Here is a 21,330-nt window from a genome sequence, read left to right as displayed (position 1 = left end):
GGGTCTCTTGTAGACAGCATATACGTGGGTCTTGTTTTTGTATCCATTTAGCGAGACTGTGTCTTTTGGTTGGAGCATTTAATCCGTTCACATTTAAGGTAGTTTTCGATATGTTTGTTCCTATTACCATTTTCTTAATTGTTTGGGGTTTGTTTTTGTAGGTCCTTTTCTTCTCTTGTGTTTCCTACTTAGAAAAGTTCCTTTAGCATTTGTTATAGAGCTGGTTTGGTGGTGCTGAATTCTCTTAGCTTTTGCTTGTCTGTAAAGCTTTTGCTTTCTCCATCAAATCTGAATGAGGTCCTTGCTAGGTAGAGTAATCTTAGTTACAAGTTCTTCTCCTTCATCACTTTAAATATATCGTCCCACTCCTTCTGACTTGTAGAGTTTCTGCTGAGAAATCAGCTGTTAACCTTATGGGAGTTCCCTTGTATGTTATTTGTCGTTTGTCCCTTGTTGCTTTTAATAATTTTTCTTTGTCTTTAATTTTTGTCAGTTTGATTACTATGTGTCTTGGCGTGTTTCTCCTTGGGTTTATCCTGCCTGAGACTCTCTGTGCTTCCTGGACTTGGGTGGCTGTTTCCTTTCCCATGTTAGGGAAATTTTTGACTATAATCTCTTCCAATATTTTCTCGGGTCCTTTCTCTCTCTCTTCTCCTTCTGGGACCCCTATAATGCGAATGTTGTTGCGTTTCATGTTGTCCCAGAGGTCTCTTAGGCTGTCTTCATTTCTTTTCATTCTTTTTTCTTTAGTCTGTTCCACAGCAGTGAATTCCACCATTCTGTCTTCCAGGTCACTTATCCGTTCTTCTGCCTCAGTTATTCTGCTATTGATTCCTTCTAGTGTAGTTTTCATTTCAGTTATTGTATTGGTCATCTCTGTTTGTTTGTTCTTTAATTCTTCTAGGTCTTTGTGAATCATTTCTTGCATCTTCTCAATCTTTGCCTCCATTCTTATTCCGAGGTCCTGGATCATCTTCACTATCATTATTCTGAATTCTTTCTCTGGAAGGTTGCCTATCTCCATTTCATTTAGTTGTTTTTCTGGGGTTTTTTCTTGTTCCTTCATCTGGTACCTAGCCCTCTGCCTTTTCATCTTGTCTATCTTTCTCTAACTGTGTTTCTTGGTCCACAGGCTGCAGGATTGTAGTTTTTCTTGCTTCTGCTGTCTGCCCTCTGGTGGTTGAGGCTATCTAAGAGGCTTGATGGGAGGCTCTGGTGGTGGGTAGAGCTCTCATTTACCAGTTTTCTTTTACATAGGATGCCTCATTTACTAAAACCATAGATTCCAAGTTGCTCCATGAAAAATGTGATATTCTTAGCTGTCAACATTAGGGAATTTCCCCAATCACATTTTTAAATTGATTTAATGTGTTATTTTTGAAAACATAAGTTGGGATATCACAAAATGGACTTAGCCTGCAGAGGCTTACTTTCAACCAGAGAGCTCCATTTCCACGTTCCGCTTAACAGAACCCAAAATGATCTTCCTTCCCAAACCTCTTCCTTTTCCTGCACTATCTAAGAAAAAGTAACCACACTCTACATAGTTCCCTAAGCCAGAACCCTAGCAGCCATTTTTGCTTCTCTTTTCCCCTTCCCGCTCCATATCTAGTCACTGAGCACTTCTATTCTACCTCCCAGATGACCTCAGATCCTTTCCCTCCACTCCAATCTCTGCCACTGCCTTTAGTTTGAGCCCTCACTCCTCTCTTAGATGAATATAAAGTCTCTTAATGGGTTTTGTTGCTTCCATCAGTCCTACTTATTCTCAAGCGTGACCTCACTACAAACCACCTGATAGTGACTCCTTAACTTCACAACATTCAATGGCTCTCATGTTTCTGGGAAGAAAACCAAGCTCTTTACCCCAGCATCTACTTGGGGTTAATAGATCTAGGTTTGAATTTCAGGTTTAAGTACTTTGCAGCAGTGTGACCTCAGACTGTTGGGCTTTCTAAGCCTTTGTTTTCTCACCGTGCCTGAGGTCACTGAGGGCAGGACTATTTTTCACACACGGGTGCCTGGCATGTAGGAGGGACTAATCAATGTTGAATGAAGGGAAAGTATTTTAAAATCCACATCAAAAAATTGTTCCTCCTTAAAAAAAGAAAATCCTGATACACTATGCCACTTCCAACCAAATTTGACTTCGACCTTTATTTTCTGATGATCACAATAAGGTGCCTTTGGGGATCCGCACAATCGGGGATCAAATCCTGGCCACACCCCTGAGCAATCATGTGACCTTGGGAACGTGACTTAGCTTCTGTAAAATCTGTAAAATGAAGGTTTCTGAGGATTTTGTTCCCGAGGGTTAAATGAGTACCTCACTTGGAACGGGGGCGGACGCATAGTGTTTGCCAAATGTTAACTATCGTTATCATCTTCATCAAATCAAGACCGTGGTACTTCACTTTGTGACTCTCAAGTTTGTATGAGAAAATCGTGCTTTATGCGTTGTTGTTGGCTAAAGTAGGGAAACCTGGAAACTCCTGCCGTGGAAGAGAGCAACAGGCGAGAAAAGCGAGTTGCTGAATCCCAGCGCCTCAGAGGTGGGAGGGAGGAGTTCGGTCCCTAATTTACTGATGAGGAAGTGGAGGGGTGACGTGTCCTCGAGTCTCATTCAAGACACAGCCACAGCTCTTTATTGAGAGTAGGACCAGGGCCTCGGGGGTTGCTATGGTTAAACTGTAGGCGGAAACTAACACTCTTTGGAAGGCAAGACAGGAGGAGCATTCAGTTATAAAAAACGGTCAAAAAACATGATCGCAGATGTTTATGGCTGTTATGAGGGAGAGAGACACGACCTTCCGAGAATACCGTATGTGTTAATCATAAGTGCTCAGCTTGGCGTCTCGGGAGGCTGCCTGGACCATCAGCTGCCCGGTTGTACCCTGGCTCTGTGACCCCAGAGTCTGGGGCCTGGATGCTCTCAGGTGACTCTGTGCGACGGTGAGCAGGTACCAACTTCTTTGTGTGACTCACCTGTAAGGTCGGGAGAAAAATAGGGAGGATACTCATATCTCTAGAATAATGACTATCATTTAATTCTTTTTTTTGAGGGGGATTAATAACAAAAGATCCAGGTGGGATAGAATTGATTACAAACAGGAGACAGTGTGTGCGTGCATGTGTGTGTGTATGTTATAGCACATTTGGAAAAATCATTTGCTCTTATTAGTTATCTATATTATACACATTAGTGTATATAAGTCATTCCCAATCTCCCAATTCATCCCAACACCACCACCACCCTGCCCCCGCTTTCCCTCCTTGGTGTCCGTATGTTTGTTCTCTATATTTGTGTCTCTATTTCTGCCTTGCAAACCGGTTCATCTGTACCATGTTTCTAGAGTCCACAAATATGCGTTAATATACAATATTTGTTTTCCTCTTTCTGACTTACTTCACTCAGTATGACAGTCTCTGGGTCCATCCACATCTCTACAAATAACTCAGTTTCGTTTCTTTTTATGGCTGAGTAATATTCCACTGCGTATATGTACCACATCTTCTGTATCCATTTGTCTGTCGATGGACACTTAGGTTGCTTCCATGACCTGGCTGTTATAAATAGTGCTGCAATGAACATTGGCGTGCATGTGTCTTTTTGAATTATGGTTTTCTCTGGGTATATGCCCAGTAGTGGGATTGCTGGGTCATATGGTAATTCTATTTTTAGTTTTTTAAGGAAACTCCATACTGTTCTCCATAGTGGCTGTATCAATTTACATTCCCACCAACACTGCAAGAGGGTTCCCTTTTCTCCACACCCTCTCCAACATTTACTGTTTGTAGATTTTTTGATGATGGTCATTCTGAACAGTGTGAGGTGATACCTCATTGTAGTTTTGATTTGCATTTCTTTAATAATTAATGATGTTGAGCAGCTTTTCATGTGCCTCTTGGCCATCTGTATGTGTTCTTTGGAGAGATGTCTATTTAGGTCTTCTGCCCATTTTTTGATTGGGTGTTTTTTTTTTTTTAATATTGAGCTGCATTAGCTGTTTATATATTTTAGAGATTAATCCTTTGTCCATTGATTCATTTGCAAATATTTTCTCCCATTCTGAGAGTTGTCTTTTCATCTTGTATATAGTTTCCTTTGCTGTGCAAAAGCTTTTAAGTTTCATTAGGTCCCATTTGTTTATTTTTGTTTCTATTTCATTTCTCTAGGAGGTGGGTCAAAAAAGATCTTGCTGTGATTTACGTCAAAGAGTGTTCTTCCTATGTTTTCCTCTAAGGGTTTTATAGTGTCTGGTCTTACTTTTAGGTCTTTAATCCATTTGGAGTTTATTTTTGTGTATGGTGCTAGGGAGTGTTCTAATTTCATTCTTTTACATGTAGCTGTCCAGTTTTTCCAGCACCACTTATTGAAGAGACTGTCTTTTCTCCATTGTATATCCTTGCCTCCTTTGTCATAGATTAGTTGACCATAGGTGTGTGGGTTTACCTCTGGGCTTTCTATCCTGTTCCACTGATCTATATTTCTTTTTTGGGCCAGTACCATATTGTGTTGATTACTGTAGCTTTGTAGTATAGTCTGAAGTCAGGGAGTCTGATTCCTCCAGCTCCGTTTTTTTCCCTCAAGATTGCTTTGGCTATCCGGGGTCTTTTGTGTCTCCATACACATTTTAAGATTTTTTGTTGTAGTTCTGTAAAAAATGCCATTGGTAATTTGATAGGGATTGCATTGAATCTGCAGATTGCTTTGGGTAGTATAGTCATTTTCACAATATTGATTCTTCCAATCCAAGAACATGGTATATCTCTCCATCTGTTTGTGTCATCCTTGATTTCTTTCATCCGTGTCTTTAAGTTTTCTGAGTAGAGGTCTTTTATCTCCTTAGGTAGGTTTATTCTTAGGTATTTTATTCTTTTTGTTGCAATGGTGAATGGGATCATTTCCTTAATTTATCATTCTGATCTTTCATTGTTACTGCATAGGAATGCAAGAGATTTCTGTGCATTAATTTTGTATCCTGCAACTTTACCAAATTCATTGATTAGCTCTAGTAGTTTTCTGGTGGCATCTTTAGGATTCTCTATGTATAGTATCATGTTATCTGCAAACAGTGACAGTTTTACTTCTTCTTTTCAGTTTCTATTCCTTTTATTTCTTTTTCTTCTTCCAAAGAAGAAGCACTACCTGACAGCACTATTTACATAGTTTTTTGCAAAACTATGTTGAATAGGAGTGGCAAGAGTGGACATCCTTGTCTTGTTCCTGATCTTAGAGGAAATGGTTTCAGTTTTTCACCACTGAGAATGATGTTTGCTGTGGGTTTGTCGTGTATGGCCTTTATTATGTTGAGGTAGGTTCCCTCTATGCCCACTTTCTGGAGGATTTTTATCATAAATGGGTTTTGAATTCTGTCAAAAGCTTTTTCTGCATCTATTGAGACGATCCTATGGTTTTTATTCTCCAATTTGTTAGTATGGTTTATCACACTGAATGATATGCATATATTGAAGAATTCTTGCATTCCTGGGATAAATCCCACTTTATCATGGTGTATGATCCTTTTAATGTGTTGTTGGATTCTGTTTGCTAGTATTTTGTTGAGGATTTTTGCATCTATATTCATCAGTGATATTGGTCTGTAATTTTCTTTTTTTGTAGTATCTTTGTCTGCTTTTGGTATCAGGGTGATGGTCGTCTCATAGAATGAGTTTGGGATTGTTCCCTCCTCTGCAATTTTTTGGAAGAGTTTGAGAAGGATGGGTGTTAGCTGGTCTCTAAATGTTTGATAGAATTCACCTGTGAAGACATCTGGTCCTGGACTTTTGTTTTTAATCACAGTTTCAGTTTCATTACTTGTGATTGGTCTGTTCATATTTTCTATTTCTTCCTGGTTCAGTCTTGGAAAGTTACACCTTTCTAAGAATTTGTCCATTTCTTCCAGGTTGTCCAGTTTACTGGCATAGAGTTGCTTGTAGTAGTCTCTTATGATCCTTTGTATTTCTGCAGTGTCTGTTGTAACTTCTCCTTTTTTATTTCTAATTCTATTAATTTGAGTTCTCTCCGTCTTTTTCTTGGTGAGTCTGGCTAAAGGTTTATCAATTTTGTTTATCTTCTCAAAGAACCAGCTTTTAGTTTCACTGATATTTGCTCTTGTTTTGTTTCTATTTCATTTATTTCTGCTCTGATCTTTATGTTTTCTTTCCTCCTACTAACTTTGGGTTTTGTTTGTTCCTCTTTCTCTAGTTCCTTTAGGTGTAAGGTTAGATTGTTTATTTGAGATTTTTCTTGTTTCTTGAGGTAGGATTGCATTACTATAAACTTCCCTCTTAGAACTGCTTTTGCTGCATCCCATAGGTTTTGGATCATCATGTTTTCATTGTCATTTGTCTCTAGGTATTTTTTGATTTCCTCTTTGATTTCTTCAGTGATCTCTTGGTTATTTAGTAATGTACTGTTTAGCCTCCATGTGATTGTGTTGTTTATGTTTTTTTCCTGTAATTGATTTCTAATCTCCTAATGTTGTGTTTGGAAAAGCCACTTGATATGATTTCAGTTTTCTTAAATTTACCAAGGCTAGATTTGTGACCCAAGATATGATCTATCCTGGAGAATGTTCCATGTGCACTTGAGAAGAAAGTGTAATCTGCTCTTTTCAGATGAAATATCCTATAAATATCAATTAAATATATCTGGTCTCTTGTGTCATTTAAAGCTTGTGTTTCCTTATTAATTTTCTGGCTGGATGATCTGTCCATTGGTGTAATTGAGGTGTTAAAGTCCCCCACTCTTATTGTGTTACTGTCGATTTCCTCTTTTATAGCTGTTAGCATTTACCTTATGTATTGAGGTGCTCCTATGTTGCGTGCATATATATTTATAATTGTTATATCCTCTTCTTGGATTGATCCCTTGATCATTATGTAGTGTCCTTCTTTGTCTCTTGTAACATTCTTTATTTTAAAGTCTATTTTATGTGATATGAGTATTGCTACTCCAGCTTTCTTTTGATTTCCATTTTCATGGAATATCTTTTTCCATCCCCTCACTTTCAGTCTGTATGTGTCCCTAGGTCTGAAGTGGGTCTCTTGTAGACAGCATATACGTGGGTCTTGTTTTTGTATCCATTTAGCGAGACTGTGTCTTTTGGTTGGAGCATTTAATCCGTTCACATTTAAGGTAGTTTTCGATATGTTTGTTCCTATTACCATTTTCTTAATTGTTTGGGGTTTGTTTTTGTAGGTCCTTTTCTTCTCTTGTGTTTCCTACTTAGAAAAGTTCCTTTAGCATTTGTTATAGAGCTGGTTTGGTGGTGCTGAATTCTCTTAGCTTTTGCTTGTCTGTAAAGCTTTTGCTTTCTCCATCAAATCTGAATGAGGTCCTTGCTAGGTAGAGTAATCTTAGTTACAAGTTCTTCTCCTTCATCACTTTAAATATATCGTCCCACTCCTTCTGACTTGTAGAGTTTCTGCTGAGAAATCAGCTGTTAACCTTATGGGAGTTCCCTTGTATGTTATTTGTCGTTTGTCCCTTGTTGCTTTTAATAATTTTTCTTTGTCTTTAATTTTTGTCAGTTTGATTACTATGTGTCTTGGCGTGTTTCTCCTTGGGTTTATCCTGCCTGAGACTCTCTGTGCTTCCTGGACTTGGGTGGCTGTTTCCTTTCCCATGTTAGGGAAATTTTTGACTATAATCTCTTCCAATATTTTCTCGGGTCCTTTCTCTCTCTCTTCTCCTTCTGGGACCCCTATAATGCGAATGTTGTTGCGTTTCATGTTGTCCCAGAGGTCTCTTAGGCTGTCTTCATTTCTTTTCATTCTTTTTTCTTTAGTCTGTTCCACAGCAGTGAATTCCACCATTCTGTCTTCCAGGTCACTTATCCGTTCTTCTGCCTCAGTTATTCTGCTATTGATTCCTTCTAGTGTAGTTTTCATTTCAGTTATTGTATTGGTCATCTCTGTTTGTTTGTTCTTTAATTCTTCTAGGTCTTTGTGAATCATTTCTTGCATCTTCTCAATCTTTGCCTCCATTCTTATTCCGAGGTCCTGGATCATCTTCACTATCATTATTCTGAATTCTTTCTCTGGAAGGTTGCCTATCTCCATTTCATTTAGTTGTTTTTCTGGGGTTTTTTCTTGTTCCTTCATCTGGTACCTAGCCCTCTGCCTTTTCATCTTGTCTATCTTTCTCTAACTGTGTTTCTTGGTCCACAGGCTGCAGGATTGTAGTTTTTCTTGCTTCTGCTGTCTGCCCTCTGGTGGTTGAGGCTATCTAAGAGGCTTGATGGGAGGCTCTGGTGGTGGGTAGAGCTCTCATTTACCAGTTTTCTTTTACATAGGATGCCTCATTTACTAAAACCATAGATTCCAAGTTGCTCCATGAAAAATGTGATATTCTTAGCTGTCAACATTAGGGAATTTCCCCAATCACATTTTTAAATTGATTTAATGTGTTATTTTTGAAAACATAAGTTGGGATATCACAAAATGGACTTAGCCTGCAGAGGCTTACTTTCAACCAGAGAGCTCCATTTCCACGTTCCGCTTAACAGAACCCAAAATGATCTTCCTTCCCAAACCTCTTCCTTTTCCTGCACTATCTAAGAAAAAGTAACCACACTCTACATAGTTCCCTAAGCCAGAACCCTAGCAGCCATTTTTGCTTCTCTTTTCCCCTTCCCGCTCCATATCTAGTCACTGAGCACTTCTATTCTACCTCCCAGATGACCTCAGATCCTTTCCCTCCACTCCAATCTCTGCCACTGCCTTTAGTTTGAGCCCTCACTCCTCTCTTAGATGAATATAAAGTCTCTTAATGGGTTTTGTTGCTTCCATCAGTCCTACTTATTCTCAAGCGTGACCTCACTACAAACCACCTGATAGTGACTCCTTAACTTCACAACATTCAATGGCTCTCATGTTTCTGGGAAGAAAACCAAGCTCTTTACCCCAGCATCTACTTGGGGTTAATAGATCTAGGTTTGAATTTCAGGTTTAAGTACTTTGCAGCAGTGTGACCTCAGACTGTTGGGCTTTCTAAGCCTTTGTTTTCTCACCGTGCCTGAGGTCACTGAGGGCAGGACTATTTTTCACACACGGGTGCCTGGCATGTAGGAGGGACTAATCAATGTTGAATGAAGGGAAAGTATTTTAAAATCCACATCAAAAAATTGTTCCTCCTTAAAAAAAGAAAATCCTGATACACTATGCCACTTCCAACCAAATTTGACTTCGACCTTTATTTTCTGATGATCACAATAAGGTGCCTTTGGGGATCCGCACAATCGGGGATCAAATCCTGGCCACACCCCTGAGCAATCATGTGACCTTGGGAACGTGACTTAGCTTCTGTAAAATCTGTAAAATGAAGGTTTCTGAGGATTTTGTTCCCGAGGGTTAAATGAGTACCTCACTTGGAACGGGGGCGGACGCATAGTGTTTGCCAAATGTTAACTATCGTTATCATCTTCATCAAATCAAGACCGTGGTACTTCACTTTGTGACTCTCAAGTTTGTATGAGAAAATCGTGCTTTATGCGTTGTTGTTGGCTAAAGTAGGGAAACCTGGAAACTCCTGCCGTGGAAGAGAGCAACAGGCGAGAAAAGCGAGTTGCTGAATCCCAGCGCCTCAGAGGTGGGAGGGAGGAGTTCGGTCCCTAATTTACTGATGAGGAAGTGGAGGGGTGACGTGTCCTCGAGTCTCATTCAAGACACAGCCACAGCTCTTTATTGAGAGTAGGACCAGGGCCTCGGGGGTTGCTATGGTTAAACTGTAGGCGGAAACTAACACTCTTTGGAAGGCAAGACAGGAGGAGCATTCAGTTATAAAAAACGGTCAAAAATTGGGGTGAAACTAAGTTCGTTGAGCAATACATCAAATGAGTCAACTGTGGACCCGGTGAAACCGAGTTGCTAACTGAACTGGCATTTTACGAACAGGGGCTTTCTACAGAGCCCACTGACTCAGGACGGCTTCGATTAACAAACTCCCGCGGCGCTTCCCGCAGGACCGGAAAGCTCGGAGCGCGAGAGATGAATGGAAACCAGAGTCCGGGGCGCGCCGCTCGGGGGGCGGGGCAGCCGCGGGCAGGGGCGGGGCATTGTGAGTCACATGCCTGCGCTCTGAGGAGGGCTCGTGGAGGGAACTCTGGTCGTGATTGGTCCGTCGTAACCAGGTGACCGAAGGACACATTCCGGTAGGCAAGGGCCGGCCGGGCTAGCTACTTTCAGTCGGGAGGCAGCAGCGGAAGGAGGAGGAGCTCCGGCTGCGCTCTCTCCCTCAGTGGCTGCGCGTCTCAGCGCTTGTCTGGTTCCCAGCCCTTTTAAATAAGCGGGTCTGGTCACCGCCCTCACAGACTAGTTGGTTCCGGGGAGGCGGCGGCGGGGGTGCGGCCGGGGCCGGACCCCTGCCCGGGGCCCGGCGGCTGGGCGGGGGTGCGGCCGGGGCCGTACCCCTGCCCGGGGCCCCGGCGGCTGGGCGGACAGGAGAGCGGCGGGCGAAGTCGCGTCTGCATGTGCGGCACAGCCCCGGCATAGCCCGGGGCTGCCAGTGCCCGCCGCGCCATTGTTGGGGGAGGGGGCGGCTTCTGAGCTCGGCGGAGTCGGGGGACGAGCGGAGGCGGCGGCGGCGAGGAGTGAAGGCGCCCCATGGGGAACTCGCTGTGTTGTTGCCTGTCCCCCAATGCCAGCCCCAAGTCGGGCCGGCGCAGGGGGTCAGCGGAGCCGGACTGCGAGTCTGAGGTCTACAAGGCGGCGGCCGGGAATGTGGTGGCAGTAGCTCCGGCGGCGGCTACCGTGGAACCCGCCGAGTTGGATTTCGCAGGTGGCGAAGGCCACCACCTGCAGCACATCAGCGACCGGGAGATGCCCGAAGGTAAGAAGCGGCGGGCGCGCCTCGCCCCTCGCGGGGTCGGCGCCGTCTGCTCTCGGGCTTACCTCTGGCCTCCGCCGCCCCCAGGGTCCCCCGGGAGGGAGACGCCGCCTAGGGCTCCTTCTTGCCCGGAGTTGGCTCTCCCAGGGCTGGGCACCGGGGACGAAGGCTGGCTCTGCTTGGCGTCCCCACCCCTTATTCTTTACCAGTCGCGTCCGGCCAGTCTCCTTCCCTCTTCCCTACCCGAATGCCCAATTCTTTCCCCCGTTCCCATTTCCCAGCCCGGCCTGAGACCCTCCAATCCGCGGCCCTTCCTGTTCGTGGTTCTATTTAACATCTCGTGGGACTTAGCAGAGACTTTCTGGTGTAGTCTCTCTTTTCTTAATGCAAACTTAAATACTCTAACTTCGGCGTATCCATCCCGTCTCCCTATCCAGATGGTACCTAAGCGAAGGAACTAGGTAAGGGCCTGATGACAGACTTCTATTTGTTAAGGTAGTTGATACTTGAGACAATTAAGACAAACATTAGAGGATTTCTCATTTAAATTCAAAATAGAGATGGACAGAGTCAGTGTGGTGTTCTTAACTAAAATTCTTTGGATTTTAATGTTTTCAGTCGCCCTGATAGAAGCTACTTTATCCCTTCTAACTATAATTTGAACACGATAGGAAAGAAAATGGTGGGAGAGGGGCTTAAAATAACTGTGAACGGTGTGAAACGTTACTGCCACGGCTGCAGAGAAGAGTTGTTGGGTTTTTTTTCTTTACCAAAGGAGACCCCATGGAGTTCTGATTACTTTTAAATTCCCACTTTGACACAAGTATGTCTTCAGTTGCACAGCCTTAACCGACTTCTTTTGCACGTTGCCTGTTCTAAGGGAGGGGTGAGGTGGTTCCTGAGACTGCTGGACAGAAGTTTCAAAGGAGAAAAAACAAATTCAGATTGTAATTTGTAATATAAAGGTTTGGGAGTTAACATACCACATCCATCCTGCAGAAAAATGTCTCCATGGCTCCCTCCTCCTCCGCCCCCCCCCCCAGTAGAATAATATTTAACTTTAAGAATGTTCAGGTAAAAGTTCTGAAGACTAAGTGGCTGGGGGTGGGTGTTGTCGGGGAGGAGAGGAGAGAGAGAAGAGAGGAAATGTTTTGATTTTTGCCTCTAGAATTTTGGAAAGGGATGGCTCTAGGTTAAAAAAAAAAAAATTTCTGGGTAGCATAGTGGCACTTTAATAAAGACTGCTCTTTGAAGTATAAAACATTGTATCATAAAGATGTTAAAGCCCCACTGGCCCATTTGTTTCATTTAAATGCCAGAGATTATTTCATTATTTCATAGACGAAATGTCTTACAGCTCTTCTATTTAAATTTTAGTTGGGTTTATTTAATTTCTTTAAAAGTTAGAATAATTAAGCCTGTGGATTCACCCTTATGATGGACGTGGCTTTGTAAGTGGAAAGTACTCCCTTTTCAGAATCGTTAGATATTGTGAAAGAATGAACAAATTATGTGAATTAATTGTAGCTTTAAACACAAAGCATGTAAGTACTTGTGAAAACTGCTCTGCTTGTTGCTATAAGGTAAGCCTCTAAATGATTTTTAAAAACAGTTAGTAGTTGGCTAGTGTAGGATGAGAGACGAAAATTGGACCTTTATAGAATTCTTTTAAGATTTACAATGCATTTTCTTGTGTATTTCACTCGGCCCTTCCATCTACAAATAAGGCCCGTATATATTCTCCCTCTGTTGCCGATGAAGAAGCCAAGACTTAGAGATCTGAAATGACTGTGTAACACAGCTACTGAACAAAAGAGACAGACTTGGGAGGTGGTAGATATGCCAAATTCAGTTCTTGGGATGCTTAAGAAACTGTTTAGAGTGCACCTTATATTTTATTATAATTTATCCATAAGTTAGGCCTATCTCAGCATACTCCAGTTTTGATTATTGCCATTCCAGTTTATTGTACACAACTCAGAAGCAACATTTACCTCTCCATTCTCTGTCTGTACATACATTGCAATGGATATGAATAAAAGTAGAAGTCATGAAATAGCCTAAATTTATCAGTCAGGTAAACACGTTGATATAATTTAAAGAGTTTGTTCTGGTGAAATCCAATTGAAGCCGAGAATGCCCTGGACAGAGGGACATTAGGGGAAGCTGGTAAGCGGGCAGGTAAGGTACTAAGCATTTAGCATACGACTATGTATGATAAGGAAGGAGTGCTAAATCAGGAACTGGAAAAATAGAGTTCATGAGTACAGAATTTACCTTTTTATGTTTAACATGATTGTTAAAATTTCATTTCAATTTGTCTTTTTTGGGGGGGCATTCGATAAAGTGATAAGAGAAACCTCAATTTCAGCATTTGCCTATTAATTAAGTTTCCATAGAAACAAGGTCAGAACACCAAATATAAAGTACAGGCACATTGGAAGTTTGCTCTTCATGTCTTTATTTCAGACAATTTTGTATCAGTTTCCCTGGAAACTGAGAAATACCTACTCAGATATAAAACATTTTGGCTTTTCTACAGTGAAGAATTATTTGGTTACTTAGAGAAAATCGTACATAAATGATGCTCTGTCTTGTTCTTCAGAAACATTGGAGAAGAACATGATTTCTTGAAGCCATCTCAAAAAAGTAACTCCTAAGAACGTAGTATAGATTTCAGATAGACTCAAAAGAATTTTTTACTACTTTGTCTTTAACAGTATATCTAATATAACTGATGGTAGTGTCATAATAGAAAAGAAGATGCTACGGTCCTATTATCTGATTTTCCTTTTATTCATCAACTTTTCATACAACCTTTATGTTCTGACCTTAGGAGCTTTGCTAATTTTCTGGTGAAAGGTGCTCTCTCAAGTGACCCCTACCTCCCATCCCCCTGAAGAGTGGGTAGGGAAGGAATTGGCAATATGATGTGGAAAAACCTCTGAGCAACAGATCTTTCCTTTTTTTGGTGACAGTATTAATGAACATTTGATGTGAAAGATTGAGAAAACACAGAAAAGTCCTTCACTCACACTCAGAATATCCAGAATTTTTATTAATATTTTGGTGTTGATTCTTCCTGAACCTTTTGTATGCATATAAACATAACATTGTGTTTATTTTACAAAGATGGGATTGTTCTTTATGTGCCACTTTGTAACTTTGTGTTATAAAGAAAAGTAACGACATGAAGCTCCTGGAACTGTGCTGACACCTAGAGAGTGCTCCAGGGTGATGTATTTCCATGCAACTGCGCATAGCTCTACAGCCTGCCTTTTACCAACTGTTTACTGGGCCATCGAATGGTTGGAGCATAATTCATTTACCCAGCCTTTATGGTTGAGCATCTTTTATAATCCCATTATAATGCTTTATTCAGGGGACACAGATAAAAACTGATGCATTGTATTGATACTTCCCTATAGCATTCTGATTGTACACTTTGTCTTACGACTTAATTAAATTCATAGGGTGAGTCATTTTGTAGTAAAGGTATTTTAACATTAAATGTTCTTTTTCCAAATTAAAGTTACCATTGATTTTTCACTGAACATTAGATTTCCTCTTTTAGGTTTTCGTGGTTCTTGGTAACCTGTCTTGTGTCTTTGATTCTGAGTAACTAAACTACTACTCTAAGAGATCTGAAATTAACTCTGGTCCTAGGTGACAGACACATCAAAAGACAGCATTAGAAGAAATCTTAGATGATGTGGGAAAATTGGGAAAACCTTAACTGGTTTTGGGTACACTGAAACATGATTATTAGGCACCATTCCAGAGGCAGGACAAACAGTGGTTAGACAAGACAAAACCCGTATCCTAACTCAGGTCCTTACTTTCTAGAGGTGCCTGGGGGCTGACGACACAAGAATAACATCAGGTAGTGAGAACACTAAGAAAGAAAATGAAGGTAATGGGCTGGGGAGGAGGACAGTTTTACAAGGGGTGGTTAAAGACAGCTTCTCTCCTTAAGCGACCCATGAGCAGTCCTAAGAGAGCCGTGTGAGGCTGTGGGAGAAGAGGCTTCTGTGCAGTTCCTAAGAAGGGAATATGCTTGATGCGTGCCAAGGACAGAAAGATGGGTGGCTGCAGCTGAGTGAATGAATGCCAGGAGGAATATGGGGGATTAAGACCTTGTATGCCTAGTGGGCCTTGACCAAAAAATATGAATTTTAGTCTAATTGTAATGGGAAACCATTGAAGGATTATATGCAGGGGAATGATGTTAATTCTTAGAAAAAGGGAAGGGGGGTAGAGAGGGCGGAGGGAGATCAGACCAGCTACTGTGTGAGAATAGACTGTAAGGGTGGAAGGAAGCAGAGAGGGAGACCAGTTAGGAGGCTGGTGCGGTAGCTCAGGTGAGAGCCAACAGTGGCTTGAACAAAAAAGCGATATTAATAAGGGTCTAAAATAGGCTGTAGTATATAGATTGCTCTTGCATTTCATTTGATTCTCACCATGTTCTGAGTTAGGTAGTGTAGGAATTCTTCTCTTAGGTATAAATTGAGTTGTCCAAGGTTTTAAAAATGAGTATTGATAGAGAGTAGGACTGTAAATTCCAAATGCATGGCATATAGGAACAGAATTTATTGTTGACATTATGTGAGCTTCTTTGGAATACTACCTTTTTTCTCAGCCTTTTTTGTTGTTGTTGTTTTAGTGTATTAAAGTAATAAAACTTAAGAGTTAAAACAGTAACACTGCGTAATGTGAAATGAAATGAAGGTAACTTGCAACCCAGAAAGGTTCTTAAAAGTCCAAGAAACTGAGTAAAGTGCTCTTTAGAAATATATAAAGCCAGGTGTACTTACCTATGTGTCACCTCTCAGTCATGATCACTGTAACACTGATTGAGGATTAAAATAAGGCAAAACTGAGAACCAGGGTAGAGGCAGGTACAGAAGCAGTTGGAAACCAGAGCTGGGAAGTTTGGAAGCCAGGATTGTCAGAAGCTAGGAAAGCAGGATCAAGGCTTGGGTGAGCAGTAGCCTGGCAGGTGCAGGAGCCTGCTGTGTACCCGCTGGTGAGGCAGCCCAGCTCAGGGCTGGCTGGCAGGAACTCCCTGACTGCGGTGGAAAGTGTGGACGCAAAGAGATGAAATCATCAGTTTACATGGTAATTGTAAAGATTGTAATGTTTGTATTATGAGCCATAAAACTAATACACTGCACAGTATAGGGATGCTAGGGCAGTTCAGTAAATGCAGTGGTTACCGTTAAGTAAACTGGTGCTCAGCAGTTGGCCCAGAAACTGCTGACATCTCCTGTTTATTTGGAATATATTGAAATCAATATGTCGATATTAATCGCTTTCTGAAATATGCTGCTTCTGTCAGATGCTTTCTTGGTCACTTCCCTCTCCCTCTAATATTTTAACAAGGACAAATCATTTATCGACAGTTTGATAGCATAGTTTTAACACCTTTAGCCTTCAGTAATGCATTTCATTTGTTCTAAGTTGCCTATGTTTTCACACTTTTAACAACTGCAATTGAGATGGATCTTAACAACTGGTAGAATCTTAGATTGGAGGAAAAACAGTACTCAGTGTCGGTGGTGTTTTACAGGTTTCCTCTGAGGAATGTTTACATGAAGACCGAGTTTAATTTTTTTTTAATCATACTTTTTCTACATCGACCTATCATGCTGTCAAATAAGTTGCAATTTAAATTGATAATACAAAAATGATGGGTCTTAAAATACAGTTTTAATCATAACCCCTAATCATGAGCTCAAGAATATTTCTCCTGGGTAAAACATTCTTAGAGGTTTCTAAAGAAATAACTTTCGGAAGAATCCATGTAATTTCCTGAATGCACAGTAATTCCCTGAAGTCTCTAAATTACTGTGTGTGCATGTGGTGGGGAGAGGGATGAGAGGGATGGTGGGTGGTAAAGCTTTGCTTAATAGTTGGCAGTCTTACCTTTGTGATAGTGAAGAGTGTGGTAGGTTTTATCATAGTCTCCTTAGGCTCTTGGGAAGATAGTTCATGGGAAGTGCAGAAATATTGTGTGTATGTATGAGTTTACTGTCTAATGGCTCACATGTCCATTCTATAAGATAGTGATGTGGTATTTTTCATTAGCAAAAAGTGCAAGTTATATAGAAAATTGTTAGTTATATAGGCTATAAACAAAAGATTAATATTTTCTGAAAACCTCATGCAAACTGACAGCAGTAGGGCCCTGGTGTTTACAGTACATTCAAATGATAGGCCAACTCACCAAAGTGGAAATAACACTGATAACTGTGGGAAAATGGTCAAACTGTAATCAAAAGAAATACAAATTAGATCTACAGTGAGGTTCCTCATTCATATCAGTAGGAATTTTTTTTTTTTTTTTTCAAGTATCCAAAGCAAGGGTAGGAACTCAAAATGTCATGATTGGTAGCATTATACCCTAATGTGCCCCCCACCTTCTTTAGGAAGCAATTTAGCATTGTACATGGAGCCGTGAAAGTGATCTAATCTTTTGGCTTAGTCATTCCACTTCCGAAGATCTTTGCTAAGGAGATAAAACCATTATTTTAAAAAACTATGTACATGAAGATTTTCCTCATAATATTTTAAGAATAGAACTTTGTAAGCACCAATCCCCAGCAATAGGGGATTGGCTAAGTCCAGTATAGGAATAACACTTGATGGGCCAGTGTGTATTCATTAAACAATAAATATGCAACAGTGGGGTGGAGAGCGCTTGTTAGTAACAAGAAGACATAAATTGTACACTAATTAGAGCTTTTTTTAACGTATAAGAAAAGCAACTAAAAGTAACGGTTGTGAATCATTGTGTGTTAATGATTGTGAATGGTTGTGTGTAACTTTTAAACAGAGCATCGTTTTGTCTCATGCAGATTTTTGTTCATGATATTTGTTAAAGGAATGAGCAAGTGACTTTTACCTTTCCCCACCTTTAGTGTGATCATCAGTACTGCTGATTAAGCAGGTCTCCTTCAGTTGCAAGTTAAAAGAACATCACAGAGTTAAGCACTACTTGACCCAGGAGTTAAATGATCTCCTCAGTTCTGCTCTCCTCTGTTGATGTCTCCTGAAAAGCCTTTCCCCTCATGATAGCAAGGGGAGTGTCCAGCAGCTCAAGACTAGCTAAGGATCCTAGAGTACAGTTCTGCCTTTCTCTTTTCTTGGCAAGTCCCAGGACAGCTGTGATTGATTGGCCGGTCCTGGGTCCTGTGCCTCCCTTTGAACCCCCTAGGATAGAGTAGGGAGAGTGCCAGCTTTTTTCTGGTCACTTGGGCTAAGTTTACTTTTTTTTTTTTTTGCATGTTGTCATTTCTTTTATCCCAGCCTTCTTGACTTTTGTATTTAGATCTGTAGTAGCACATCTTGGTTTGGCGGCTGTGTGTGTGTGTGTGTGTGTGTGTGTGTGTGTGTTAAAGCTTGCTTCTCTTTGATTCTGGCACTTAATTTTCCTGGACTTCCATTGAAAATTGTTAAGTTTTACCATGCCATAGACACTGATAAATAAGACAGCTACTTTGCAAACATTTCTGCTTATTTTTTAGATTCAAATGTAGTCTATTTACTTTCTTTTTGGTATAGGTAAGTAGTCATGAATTCTTTCGGAAGCTATAGGTTAGAGGCAGCTGTGAAAGTCTCTGCCTGCCATTTTGTGTACAGCTGAAATAATTTATTTTCCCATTGTCTTAATTTTTCAAATATGTAGGAGAAAAAAACTTTAAAATAATTATATGGGTCTTTTACATAAAAATGTTGAATAGAATATTTTCTCCAAAAGCAGCTTGATAAACTTCAAATTCAGTGAAGGAATTTTCATGAAGAACAAAGCAGTTGGTTTAGCTCTGTAAATTACTAGTGCTGGCAATGACATTAAAATGGATGGCTCAGATTCCTGTTAAAACGGGAAGTCCAAAATTACTGTTCGTGCCAAATTCTTTCTGGGTGGGAAAAGGGGATTCTAGGTAGATACATTTGTGAAATGCTGGGTTAGACAGAATTCACTACTAGACTAATTAGTTTTTAATATATCAATGTGTGTATTCTTTGGATTCTCTAAGAGGCAGGGATATATTTGTATTTCACTTTGACCATCAAAGCCATCTTTCAAAAACAGATCAGTTATTATGTGGTTTGGGAAATAATTGGCTTAACCATTACTCTTTATCTGAATCTTGGTCCAATTTCTTAAAAGATTGGTTAAATGGTTTGAGATGGACTTTGCTGAGGAAGTGTCATAGGGCTTTGATGTTTGTTTGTTTGTTTGAAACAACAACCTTACTATCCTGTGTGGTAGCTTGTGCTTGTTTTGTATTTCTCCCTAAATAGAAGACGCTATCCCACCTTGGTGCAAGGTGGGCTACAGGCAGACCCACCTTTTCGTGTAGGTGTGGCCAAAATTTTTTTCTAGTAGCCCTATGATCTGCTCCAGAAAGTACTCTTATTGAAGCCCCAAATTAATCATGCAGCGTGGAATGAAGTAGTGAGTTTAGCTTTGGAAATAGAGGGCAAAGTTAAAAATCACTCTCATGGAAGTGTTCCTCTAGATTAGAACATTGAACTTTTATGTAGTCCTCTTAAATCTGCCATGATGAATAGCCCCCAGATAAACCACAGCCAATGAAATGAGTTCATTTGTTGAATGGAGTTAGAATTAGCCATTTGATTGTCTGAAGAACATTTGCCAAAAGCAACTCACTTCGTTTTGGCATATTTGATATATTGAGCTGGTATCTGACAGTAGTTGGCCACAGCATAACTTGCTTCTTGAGACTGTTCCTGGAATGTGCTAGTAATATCAGCTTTAAAAGAGGGTGACTGAATTTTTAATTGATAAATAGGAGGGGAGTCACATATATGATTCATCTAAAAATGGCATAGATTATTTAGGTGCAAGTTAAAGAAGTCTAAGACATAGCCATGGTTTTACTCCACATGTATGGAGAGTTTCTACAATTTTGCTGTTTCCCAATAGAATTTTTATATTGTGCCTTTACTAAAATTGCCTTTTTGTCATTACTAAAAGCTCTTCTCAAGACTATTAAAAGTGGTTTCAATCAATGTGTAGCTATCTTTAAAATCATGTATTTTTCTACTCAACTAAATCACCACACCTTTTTCTCTTCTTCCTATACAGACTTAGCTTTGGAACCAAACCCTTCTGACCACCCAGGGGCAAGCACCATTTTTCCGAGCAAATCTCAAACAGATGGTAAGGCAATGCTTTTTTTTCCCTGAGAAAAAGAGTGAAAACTGTTTTTGTTTTGTGTATTATAGGAGGTATTTAGAAAAACTCTTACAGTGGTTTAAATGTTTCACTTTTTTACGTATTCACTTGTCTTATTTTAATATGTTGATGATACAGTTTCCTTTAGTTGTCAGTGTTTTAGGGAGGAGAACACTTAGACTATCTGTTTATACATTTTGCCACCTCTTTATCAACATAGTCAACTGGCCACATGATTTAGATGTGGTCTATTTCTCCATGCTACTTTGTCCTTTTCCCCTTGCTCCGAAGAGCACATATGTTAAAGACAAATGATAGGGTTTAGGTCACAGTTAGGTTTTCATTTGATCAAATCAGAAAAATCAGTTGTTATATGTGGGAATTGAGCCTTGTGATTTTGGCCCTGTTTTACACAGTGTTCAACCAGACGAGCCTATCTCACATCCAGATTTATGCTACTCAGAACTTTTAAGCTATTCAAAACTTTCTCATCCTAATGTAGTGCTGTGCCAGGGTAATAAGAGCAACATGCCATATGGGGTTTTCCAGAAGATTATCCTCAGCATGTGAAACTCATATACATTTCCTGTGTCCTCCTTGTTTTAAGATGAGAATCAGAACCGTAGAATTTTTTGCACTCCTGCTTGCCTGCTTGTCTTCCTGAATGTTATGTTAAATCCTAGTTTATTTGCTAAAAAGCCATACGTGACCAAGTTTTTCAGTTGATTACGAGAGCAGGAATACAAGAAGTGAACATTCCATAATATTTAAAGTGATGCAGCACAATAAAAAACGGAGGTTTGGTTTTTTGTTGTTGTTGTTTTGCTTTTGGTTTTTTTCCGTTAGATCACTGGTTTTTATAAAAGGATATAACTCAGGAACAGCCAGATGGAAGAGATGCATAGGGCCAGGCATGGGGACAGGGCACAGAGCTTTGATGCCCTCTGCAAGGGTACTACATGCTCACCAACCTGGAAGCTCCTGGGGTTTCTAACTTGCATTTTTCTAGTGTGTGTACTTGAGCCACTCCTTTCTGGTTAGGATTGCTCTATTTCTCAGTTTCTTCCAGAGCCATGAGCTGCTCACATGTAGAGGGGCTCTGGAGACAGTAAAAGAAAAGCTGTCCCATGCCTGTCTCTCTCTTCAGCCTTAAGGAATCCGTGCCTGTGATGCCTGTCTGGAGTTAAAGGAGGCAATGTGAGCAAGAGTGTGGCCTAAGACCCTCTTCAGGCTTTTATTCTTCTGGCCTTTGTTGGAGCAAAACCGTTTTGTGTGCTGTAGATATGTTCATTTA

General features: G+C 40.6%; 1 protein-coding gene and 1 pseudogene across 2 annotated transcripts in view; one reads left to right on the top strand and one right to left on the bottom strand.

Moving 5' to 3' along the window:
• The window catches only part of LOC309662885 (putative hydrolase PNKD), a 751,075-nt gene that overhangs the window by 304,921 nt on the left and 424,824 nt on the right, over window positions 1-21,330 (bottom strand). The gene's annotated exons all lie outside the window — the stretch shown is intronic.
• Window positions 10,437-20,047, top strand: LOC309662937 (cyclin-Y-like protein 1 pseudogene; annotated as a pseudogene). Its single transcript has 2 exons — window positions 10,437-10,834; window positions 19,947-20,047. The product of its transcript is annotated as a cyclin-Y-like protein 1 pseudogene (transcript).

The sequence above is a fragment of the Balaenoptera physalus genome, assembly GCF_965194825.1.
Source record: "Balaenoptera physalus genome assembly, chromosome: 6".
In the NCBI taxonomy this organism is placed as follows: Eukaryota; Metazoa; Chordata; class Mammalia; order Artiodactyla; family Balaenopteridae; genus Balaenoptera; species Balaenoptera physalus.
Note: the sequence above shows the minus strand (reverse complement) of the source record. Positions and strands in the feature narration are given on the sequence as shown.